The sequence below is a fragment of the Rissa tridactyla genome, chromosome 10 (genome assembly GCF_028500815.1).
Source record: "Rissa tridactyla isolate bRisTri1 chromosome 10, bRisTri1.patW.cur.20221130, whole genome shotgun sequence".
Classification (NCBI taxonomy): Eukaryota; Metazoa; Chordata; class Aves; order Charadriiformes; family Laridae; genus Rissa; species Rissa tridactyla.
Window position 1 is genome coordinate 13,168,445 of NC_071475.1, and position 11,487 is coordinate 13,179,931.

General features: G+C 37.8%; 1 long non-coding RNA gene across 1 annotated transcript; it reads right to left on the bottom strand.

The window, feature by feature from the left end:
• Positions 1 to 1,030: 1,030 nt before the first annotated feature.
• On the bottom strand, positions 1,031 to 9,073 carry LOC128915745 (uncharacterized). Its single transcript, XR_008468738.1, has 3 exons — positions 8,995 to 9,073; positions 6,405 to 6,562; positions 1,031 to 1,286 (listed from the first exon to the last, which is right to left on the bottom strand). It is a non-coding gene; the product is annotated as an uncharacterized LOC128915745 (long non-coding RNA).
• Between the last annotated feature and the right edge of the window lie 2,414 nt (positions 9,074 to 11,487).

Sequence of the window (11,487 nt, forward strand, 5' to 3'; positions counted from 1 at the left end):
CTGGGTAGACATTATCAAGTGGTGGGTTTTTTACCTGCACTTTGGAAAAATCAAAGCTGACAGTTTCCTGATAAACAAGATTGACAGAACAGGAATATCCTTTTAGGAAGTAGCATTTCAGGAATACTGGAAAATAATCCCACTTTGGTAGACTCCCTATATCCCTGCAGTGCACAGTGAAAATGGAGAATCTTTAGTTATGCTTTTCTTTTGGATTGAAAAATAGTCACATCGAATTTAAAGTGGTTACTTTCAGAATAAGATCCCGTACAGGACAAAACTCTCTAGCAGGATATTTCCATTACTTATTTCCCTAACCAAGCTCAGTCAGAAACATCCCCGAATGTGGTTCAGAATGCTGTTTGTCTTCATCTAGGAAAAAGATCAATTCTGTTGTGGAAACACAGTGCACAGCATGGGATCACGCTAATCAATTCGAGCAGGCCTTGGTAAAACTATCTATTACTCTGCAATCCAGCAGCATCAAAGCTAATTAATACTTTACACAGCTTTAATGAATGTATTAGTGGTTAATATTTGTGTATAAGCTACTCATAACTCAATAATCTTATCACATTTGCATTATTAATAGGATAGGTATGTGCCTTTGAGTTGATTGATCATAAAACCTATTAACCTGGATTTGTAATACTCCCCCCATTACCTCCAAGGAAGAGCAGTACTCACTATGGGCACGAGAGCAGGTAACAGATTTACTGGTATAAAGGCCTTTTCAGGTTCCAGGTGGCCGGAACTGAAAAATTATAATGATAGATGCATTTTAAACCACATGTGAGCTGATCTCAAGGCAATAAATGTCTAAAACCAAGGACTAAGTGCCCTGGATTATGAGATTCCCAAACTCTTTCAGCTCAAACCTCCTCTACAAGGGAAGCAGCAAAACTGAGAAAAAGGAGAACAAAAAAAAAAAAGGAAAAAAGAGAAGCCTGTGCACAGACTAAGCCACTCCACACAAGAGAGAATTTCCATTATTCTCTTTACCCCACTCACACATAAAAACCCACTGTGTAGTGCAAGCTTATTTATTTAAATGAAACCGTGCGTTGTTTCAGGTGGGAGATGAGTAAATAAACCAAGTACTTCTCTAGCACATGTTAAAGAAGAACAATATTTTGCAATTTCCCTCCTACAGGTTTTGTGTTCTACAAAGAAAAATAAAAAAGTACTTCATCTTTTTCAGCAGTCTTGAAAGCTTTTGCTTATTCTTGCCTTCTTACAGTAGAGGACAGATAATCATCCTGAAAGGGGAAAGCAACATTCAAACACTGTGGAGAGAATATGCAGTTAGATGAATTCCACGTGAACAATAATAAAAAAAAGATATGAGGAAAAAGCAGTTCATTCCTTTGGAGACTCATCTTTTTAATGCACTATTTCCACAGGATCTTCTAATTGCTTCTTGTGGGATTGAAGTGTTTCCCCTTGCAACCTCGGTCTGGAAATTTGTTACGTTTGTTGGCACGTTTTTCTTCTGCTTTTTTATTTTTAGGTTTGCAGCATTGTTTTCTCATGCTTTTTTCCCTCAGATATTTCCCCCCTATCTCACATTTCCTTGTTCACATTGTTAGTATCAATGAAATTTAAGCTTATATGATGCTGTGAAGCTGAATCCTCTTTTATTGCCGTACTTTCTTACATGGTGGGACAGCAGTGAAAGCTGCCGCTTAATCAGTTCTGAAGTCCTACACGCAGGCAGGAGAACGTGCTATTAATTATCCAGTGAGGTGCACCTGCATGATTAACGTGAATTCATTTTTCATTCTGCACTGTATTGCTTCTCGAGTTGCAATATCTTTGCTAGAACTATGTATAAGGGGAATTAAAGGGGGAAGAAGGCACGCCGTGTAAAACCTCAAGCAAAAGAACACAGACGTTGTGGCTAAAAAAGGAGACAAGATCAGGCAGAAATGCCACTAGTCCTGGTTGTACTTCCCAGATGTTTCTCATCTTTTCAGGCACAGGTCTTTATTGTCAGCTGCCCCATGACAAGTTGCAAAGGCCTAATAAGTAATTAAGGCAGTCTGTCATGCAACTGAGAAAAATGAGAAAAACAATATGCTTTCACCTCTTTTGATAGAGCTGTGATTTAACTGGTTAAAAATGTTCGTCTCTTCTGCATAGGGCTGAGCAAATCACTCACCATAAATAATGTATTAATCTAATTTCATCACTTTTACTCTGTGAAAAGTTCCTGAGTAGATTTAATAGTTGGGGTTTTTTTAAAAGGTATTGGTGTTGAAAGCAAGTTACCACATATTTTATCTGCACATGATAGTTACATACAAACAGGTAATACTGTAAATTAAGAAAGTCTAATAATTACCTCTCCATACGCTATTTAAGAAGCATTTAAGAAATAACTTCAAAGAAAATATTTATAGCTAAAATTAGTGTGTTAGGAGTATTTTATGCAACTGAAGCTCACTCATCAAGTGCTTGAGGAAAGTCACTGTGAAGGACACAGGCTCAAATAAAAATTAATTATTTCTTAATATGCCAGTAAAATTATTGCTATCACTTGATCTGTTTTAATTAACAGAGTCATAGCTTTCTGGGATAGACACTATCATCTCAGGTATACAAAGGCCATATATTTATATCCAGATATTGAACTGCTCTAAGACAAATTGCCTATGTTTAACTAAAACGTGTCTCAGGATTACATCAAATCTTTTGTTTCCCTTGATGCAATTCTGTTATTTCCCTTGAAGGTCTCTGCGCAGAAGGTTCAAACAGCAGGAAGAACAACTACTGAGGTAATGCAAGAAGATACAAAATGAAAAGTGTGTCCAGATCTGTTCTGGAAAAGAAATTGCATTTCTGGTGAGCAGCAGAGATCAAATCAGGCCGAAAGAGCCTGAGCGCCCACCAGTCTATTAAGGGCTGTAAGAGTCAATGGAAGATCAATATGTTTTGGGTACGGCCTTGAAAGAGACCTCTAAATGTGCATAATTAGCCATTCTTGAAGGTGTCAAATTAGTTCACAGTAAAACACGCTAGCGTACGTGAAAGCATGTGAGAACGCAGCCACCACTTCTACCCACATGAAATCCAGGCTGACCAGAAGAATGACAACAACTGATCAAAAAGCCATAAAAATGACAACAACTAGAATATATTACATCAGTCATTCAGACTTTGGACTTGTGAGAGCTTGAATTAAAACTTTCCTGTGAATGCTTGAAACCCGTCTGACCTGGCCTTTGGGATCATGAATGTTTTTCAGGGTGAAACGCAGCAGCAGCAGAGATTCATTTTGCTTGTAACCACGGATAGAAAATGCACATTAATCCTCTACTGCATCTGACTAACAGAAACTGAGAGACCTTACATTTAGTCTAAGTTTTAGGAGAATATTATACTGTAAATAAGGGCTAACAGTACACTGTAAGTAAGGACTAGCTGCCATCCAGGAGGACTGCAGAGTCCGGAAGGATTCAAGCAAAGCAAGTTTTCACTATTGTTTCCTTTCTAAAGCAATATCACAAGGGCTTTTTCTGCCAGCTCCTTTGTGAAAGTTTGGGGTGCACAAGTCTGGGATATAGGGAGTTTGGAGCCCTGCGTCAGGACATTGTAAACAAGGTTCTGCTTTTAGCATTTGGAAGGTCTCACAAACAGGAGCTCTATGTTTTGCAGTTAATGAAGTTCAAAAGACAAAAGCCGGTTGCTGTAAGAAGCGTTACTAAAACTCCCTTCATGCCAAGCAAAAACCAGATTTCAAAAAAATCTGGCAGTCTATTTATTATCCTCTTGGCATCAGTTCATAACTCTGAGGAACTCTAAATGAAGCTGTATGGATGGATTGTTTACAAATGTTTGTATCTGGCTGCAGAAACTCCAAACACCCCAATACAAAAAGCAGCTATTGTTCATTCATTGCAAATAGGCTTTTACTTTGCAGTTAATAATCCACAAACAGATTTATTCTCTGAATAGTTAGCAATCCTCAAAACAGCAATCTTTTTTTTTTCCAACCAGGCTAGGATTTCTGTTTTAATCACTGAAGGAACTAAACTATACGATTAGGTTTCCTTCTTTTTACTCTTTTGTGACATTAGGCTGGCATTTGAGAATTATCATTAGAAGTCTCTGCAGAAGTTTTACAACAAAACCCCAGAAAATGCAACAAACAGAAAGATATAAAATATATCTTCACCCGTCTCAGGATGGGATTGTGCATATATTCCACTACAGCGTATATACCATGTATATAACATTGTGCATATGTCCTTACTGTCTGCTATAGGATACTCAAACTCTCGGCCTATTTATTAAAGATCAATTTTTGTGATATCATTGATCCACCGAACACTGGAACTGTCATCCCAGCTCAGGAGTAGCTGCAGTAGCAGATGAAATACAATTCTTTCTTCTGCATTTGTCTGTGGATTAAGCCCTTGGCATACACATAATAGACCCTCTCTTTGTGAAGATTATATGCCACTGGTAACAGACAAAAAAAAAGAACAATAATAAGGTAATATGTTTAAAAAATGTTGAGGAATTACAGACCAAGCGTTCTCTGCTCTGTGCCCAGAAAGATAACAGAAGAAATAGGCAGACAATCTATTTAAGTGCTCAGAAGATAAAAGATGATAAGAAAAGAACCAGCATGGATGTTTTGAGAACAAATCATATCAAGCTAACAGCTAACCTAATGCCTTTTGGTGATAAGGTGGCAAGGGAAGAAGGACAGGGAAGATGTCTGCAGGAGAGGAGCTGTGGTGGCAGACAGTAGGAGTGTCATTAAGAGAGAAAAGCAGACAGAAATCTGGAGAAATAAACAGAAACAGCATGTTTTGAATGCGAAATAATTCTTCAAGGCTACTCATCAGTAAGACTACAGCTGGAGTACTCTGGCCTGTCTTGGACCCAATATTTCTAAAAAGCTATGCATTAACTGAAGGGAATTCTAAGGAGAACATGCCAAATAGTCACAACTACAGAAAATATGAAGCGTGAGGAAAGCCTGAAAGAACTGAGCTTGGTTCATCTAGAGAAGGACGGGAAGGGAGGTGAAATGCCCTCACACAAGTGAAAGGTTGTTCTGACCTACGTGGCGTTAGCTCTAGCTCTGTCCTCTGTGAGGAGGAAGGCAGTAAAGTGTACTTCTTGCCATCAGCAAGAGGATAATTTCCATGATTAAATTTCAAGGGAAAGGGAAATTTAGGTTAAAGACTAGGAAAAAAAAAAACGTCCAGCCTAAAGGCTAGGTAGGTAGTGGAATAAATAATGCAGAAGTCTGTGGAATTTCCATCAGTGGAAGGACAGGTTAAGCAGACACCTGTCAGACACAATTTAAGTCGGTTTATGCTATCTTGAGATAAAAATGATGGAGTAGGTGACTTTGTCAAAACCCTTCTTCCCTTATGCCTGCTTTATATGACTCCATTTTTATTTTTGTCCTGACATCCAGCTTAAGGTTAGACTTAATTAAAATATTTGAAGCCAAATAACACATCTATGATTTTTGCGTTTGTGCTACAAACCATTTCAATTGGCAAAATTGGTGGCTTTTGAATAGACCATGGTACAGCAACAGATTTCAAATGCATTGGGGAAGAGTCTCCCTGGCTTTTCATTTACTCTTCATCTGATCACCCCCAGCATGAAATCACCACTGGTGCCTTTGCAATCATACTTCAGTTTCCCAGTGTTTGCAACAATTCCTCCATGATGGCTACAGCCTCTTCAGGAACCCACTTGTGAAATTTATTTCCTCATTTCCTTTGTTCCAAATACTGTATCTTTTTCAAACACTCTTTTCATGGTGATTGTAGTTGAACTACTACTGTTCTTCAAATGTCTTTTTGCACTCAGGCCCCGCTCTAGCTAATATACCATATGCCCTTGAGTTAAATTAAGTCAAAATCCATCAACCCCAGAAGTTTTCACAGGCTTGCGTCAGGTCTTTTGAAGTTCTGCACATTTTGCCAACATATTGCTTATAAAGTATACACTAAAAATGGTGACCTTTGGAAACAGAACTACATTAATTTCTCTGTTATGTGGACTAAAGCACTGGGGTTATTTATATAAATTAAAGGATCTACCAGAATCACAGACTTAAGAGTATTTTAAGCTGATGACATACCAGAGACAACAGGTGTAAATGAGACACAGGGAATTATGAGTGATTCTTAGGAGAGGGGATGATCTGATTGCTGAGGGGTTTTTGTCCCCCAAACCCTACAAAATAAGGTGGATGAGATTAAAATTTGTACCTTCTTTTATTCTAGTGTCCAAACCCGACACATGACAGGCAAGGAAATAATCTGTGCTCCACAGGGATGGTGGGCAGAATAAGCAATATATTTACATATGAGGAAAATAATTCTGATAGGATGGATAGCAAAACATTGGAATAAGTTGACCAGAAATACCTTGTAAGACGTGTCCAATATTCCAGCCTGCAGCAACAGAGCAGATAAATATCTTTTCAGACAGAGCAGAAGTATGGTTGATCCAGTCTGGGGACAGAGGGGACAGGACGCAGATGGAGCACTTCCTCATGCCCGTTCTCACTCTCTTATTTTACTCACTGCAGGGATAGGAAGCCATACTTTGTAAGAACTATTGGTTTTCATAAACAAACATAGCTGGAAGTAATGCATTTTAACAGGAGTATTACAAACCTGTGACTCCCCATTTCCATTCAAAGGAAGAAGGCTTTGCTACAGGTTCTGCTTGACTACATAAAATTTTGAACTGGAATGCCTGGAAAACTCAAAACTTTGGGAGAAAGCTGTAAATATTCAGGTTTGAGTGCTTTCATTGAACCAGTATGCAACTAATTCATATTGTCTTCAAGCTTCTGGACCATGATTGTCAGGAGACATTCAGAGAGAATTACTATTAGTTTTTCTCTCAGAAAATTTTCACTCAAGTCACCAGAAAAGTGGTGTCGCCGCAAACACATACTGATTTCAATAATAACTGATTTAAGTGAAAAGCAGTTCTATATGCAACATATTTTTAAGGACAATATAGCCCTTGGTTCACAAATCTGAAAGCTAAAGTATTTGTGAGGAGAAATTAATATATGCCACCAAAGACAAGAAGGAAACTTCTCATGCCTGTATTGCTGATGACATTATGAAGGAAATTCCGAACATAGGCATGGACTTGCCCTGCTACCTTTTCACCCAGATGCAAATCGGTAGACTTTGATGCATTGTAGCTGAGTGAAATTCCATGAGATAAAGGAGGATCAAACAATTTTCCAGTTGTTCCAATTTCAATTTCCTTTCCAATTTTAAAGGCCATGAAAATTTGCCTGTGGAGTGACAGAATCTCTTCATCCTACTATTCACAGCTCATATCTTGCATTGGTACCCTGCCTCCCTGCAGAACCTACCAGCTGGGGCCATCTTCCACCCTTAGTGCTTGACACCAACAGTGACCCAAAAACGAATTTCAGTGTTTCTGTTGCAGCTTTCCATTATTTTATTTTTTTTTTAAATACACCAAACTTTAGGAAGAAATTCAAGAGACATCATGTTTATTTTTAGTGGTAAGAATCAAGGTCCCAGAAAAAATCAACCTCAGTTAAAGGCATTTATCCTCATTTTCTGAACCCAATTCTTGTTTTTTGAGAGCAATAAAGGCTCAGGTATGATCTTGCACTGTTGATTCTGTGGATTTATCTCCAGGTGTAAACACCTGTAGAGTCAGAGCCAAAGATTTCTTTAAATTAGGTGCTCAGTAGCCAACAGATATTTGTTATTATTGTTCATGAAGTCCTGTTCTCATGAGAAAAATACACTGAGGCAACTTTCATATTTCACTTTGTTGAATTCATTTTATGAGTTCTTCAGGCTTAGTGGTGCTTTGTTGTTTTTTGTGGATTTTTTTTTAAGATTATATTTTCATCCAATTGTCCTTCTATAGATTTACAGTAAAAACAACTAAGGACACTTTGTACCTAACCCTTTCATAAAAAGTGATTGAAAAGTTCAGCTGAATATGCTCAGTGCGTTTTTTCTGCTTGTCATCTTTCACAGATTTACTTCGTTCCATTCCGTCTAAAAATATTGTTTTGTTTAAGAAGAAAAAAAACCCTATCCTTGTGACAATTTGCATAATATGTTAATGCTGATATGCATCTAGACATCTGGATGGCATTTTAATATCTCATTCTCATTCAAACAACTAGAAACCACACAGATGGTAGAAACAATTTTAAGAGCATTGTTGTAAACAAATAAGGCAGCCAGGAAATCAAACACGCTCTAAGATAGGCTTTGGAGCCGCCACTGCTTTCTGTGTGAGAATATGCATATGACATGTTTTGACTGCAAGAGAGAGCAGCCGCCTTCAGTTTCAGATAAACTAAGAGGTAAATGCAGAATTTCTAATTGAGATTGGGGATCATTTTTTGGGAAACTCCCCTGCCCAGCATAGCTGGCACCACAGATTATACTCAGCACTTGTGAGACTAAATTATTTGAGGCTCGAGATGCCGCTGGGCAGACTGTGTGTTTTATCTTATTTTCAATTAGCAAAAGAAATATGAAATATGATTGCTTCAGGAAGAAGACATGTAAATTCTGTTTTCATACTTTACATAATAATGTAACTTCTAGTAGTTGTTTGCTCCTGTTGTTAAAATTTCATCTACGTGAAGTTGTACAGGACTCAATAATCCCCTGCAGTCCTCTTTAATCTGCATCTTGTTTGTACCTCTTTATAGGTATGTAATCTTTCAGAACTAGAGCAACTACTGCAAGCTCTGATTTTCGGATGTCTGCTCAATATGCTTGTGTAAGAGCTATACAGCAGCCTTTTCTGTAGGTGGAGCTGATGTCTCAGCAGATCCTGCAAATTGATGTATCTCTCTGGATTGCATTAAAATTACTCACTCTTATCTTTATCAAATAACACCATAAACTGATTATTTTTTCTTTCACTATAGGTGCTCTTGGACCTCTTAGCAGTTAAGGCTACAGATCCCACACAATGAATTTCACTGACCTTATAGAAGTTTTCAGGAATTCAGCTGTACTCAGTGAAGTGAATAATACAAAACTCCAGGATTTTCTCCTTCATCTCCTGTAACATGGGTAAAAAGTTACTGTTTAAATTCTATCCCTTCACTATGTAACTATAAGTAAATGAAAATATTACGAAAGTTATTGAATTTTACATTACAAAACTAAGCATCTAAGCTTCTATCCTCTACTGGTAACCCAAGGAACATTTCAGGTAGTGAACACCAACAGGTTATTTGGAAAACCAGTTAAAAATTTGTGCCTGATTCCATCTATTTAATTGAAGACCATGGGACTCTCCTGAATTCAAGAGAATGGAATGAGAAGTTCATGGAAAGCTGGTGGGTAACCACCTCAGAAAATAGTTTATCAAGGGAACTTGTGAAAATAGTAGTTCCTAAAAAATTTCTGCTTTTCCTCCCATCTCAAAAGTGTGGATTTGCATATAGTAAATGCTAAGGAGGGAATGGAAGACAACTCACAGAAATGAAGACAAAGCTAATGGAAATTCAACATAAAAAAAGGAATTTTTTTTTAATTCCTGAAACCTAGGAATAAAAACAATACTGCAGCACAACACAACCCGACAGGAGCCTTTCAGAGTGATCACTGAATAAATCAACCTTCCTTCATGACTGCGACCTGCTCCCAGGCTGATGACCATTCCCGTTAACCTGTGTGTGGTGCCTGCTACTGGATAATATTCTTCTTTCCCATAGATGTTTCTCTCAGGCTCCATCTTTTGCACTTTTCCTTTCTTTAAGAACCCTTTTGCACCGAAGGTTGGTTGCCTTGACCAAGCTGTGAGCCTGGAAGGCACAGTGGGTTGAAGACTGTTACCGTGTTTGGCATCAGGAGCTCTTGGCAGGTGAACTGGAGGTGTCAGGAGTTGGAATCTGGGCCAGGAAGTCTTCTGCAGCCTAACGCAGCTATGAAAACTTTATGTGCCACGTTTCTAGTTTGCCTTAAAAAAAAAAAAAAGGAAAATCAATAAAGCTTTAATCCTAAGCATGCTTACTTTGACAAATTTAGTTAGTGTCTGGCAGAAAAGGGAGGGTAAAAATAGTCATTTAATTTTTAGTCTGCAAATTGTAAGATTGCAAACAGCATTTGCTCTCAAAGATGATTCTTTGCTTTGTTCACACAGCTGGATTTTTGTGATGTCTGGTACATGCTTAAAGAAAATCACGATCTAATTGTTCATACTTCAAGGAGCTATTGTGGCAACATTAATAACAAATGATGCAAGCGCCTCCCTCTGATCACAGAGTGCTGGAAAGCAGGAAAATGATTAAATTATGAAAGGGATAGTCAGAAAGCAAGAGACAGACACATTAGAAGCACAGATTTATTCTTTGTTCTTAGGCAGATGGGGCTGATGCATTCTCTCACCAGGCTTAACAGGTTGGTAGAGGAGGAGACAGCTCCAGCAACCAGAGTGCTTGGCTGAGGGGTCATGGTCGGTGTCATGAAGCTTCAGGACATGCATCCACCTTTCCTTCTCTGCGAATTGCACTTTCCACCCACCTTAGTTTTACACCAGCGTGCATTAGTGAAGCAGGTCAGAGAATCCAAAGTTACTTTTGAAGTCCATCATTTTTCCAAATATCAATCTTCCTGCGTCTCAGAAAACACAACAAGCAGGCATTTTTATAGGATTGCAAGAGCTTTTGGTGAAAGGTTTTCATAAAATATGTATGAATTCATTGTATATATGCAATAAAAAAAGAACAGATATATCACAGAGGATCATATTTTTGTGTCATCTTTGGTGAGAAAATATAGATCAATCGATTCTAAACTCTTGTTTTGCCAGTACAGAAGCAGTACAAAAAGCACTGAGGTAACTGATGTTGACACCACAGGAAGAGTTATTATCTAACGAGTTTTTTCTACTCAGATCTGTAACTTAGACAATCCCATATTGAAAGAAATTCATTTTGTGTCTACTATTCTTTATCAACTTATGAAGAACAGAAAAGGTGTTCCAAGTCAGTTATTTAAACCATAGAAACATTAAAGCACTTCAACTGAAAATTTATAAGAACTTTTATGTAAAGAGTATGATGTCTTGTTCCTTAAACCTGCTTCCAAAATGAATGCCTTTTTAAAAAAATTGAAATTTCTCCAAAACAATGTAGCTGGTCATTCAGGCTGCATGGTTAAATTTGAGGATTTGAAAGCAACTGAAAATAGAGTATTAAATCAGCTAGTATTGATCTGCATTATGAGTATAATCCTCCCTGTTTGAATACGTGGAGAAGAGGAATCACAGTGTCTGATGATAACTTAAATCTGTTATCATTAATTTGTGCAGTCATAGTTAGGTAGCAGAAAATCAGCTGGTAAACTGAAGGATCATGACAGCCCATATTTTAAAGAATTTTTTAAAATATTGTGAAGAACGTCAATTCCTTAATTTCTGTAAAGAAACCATCATTGCAGGTATGTACACAATAGCATTAGACGGAGAAAT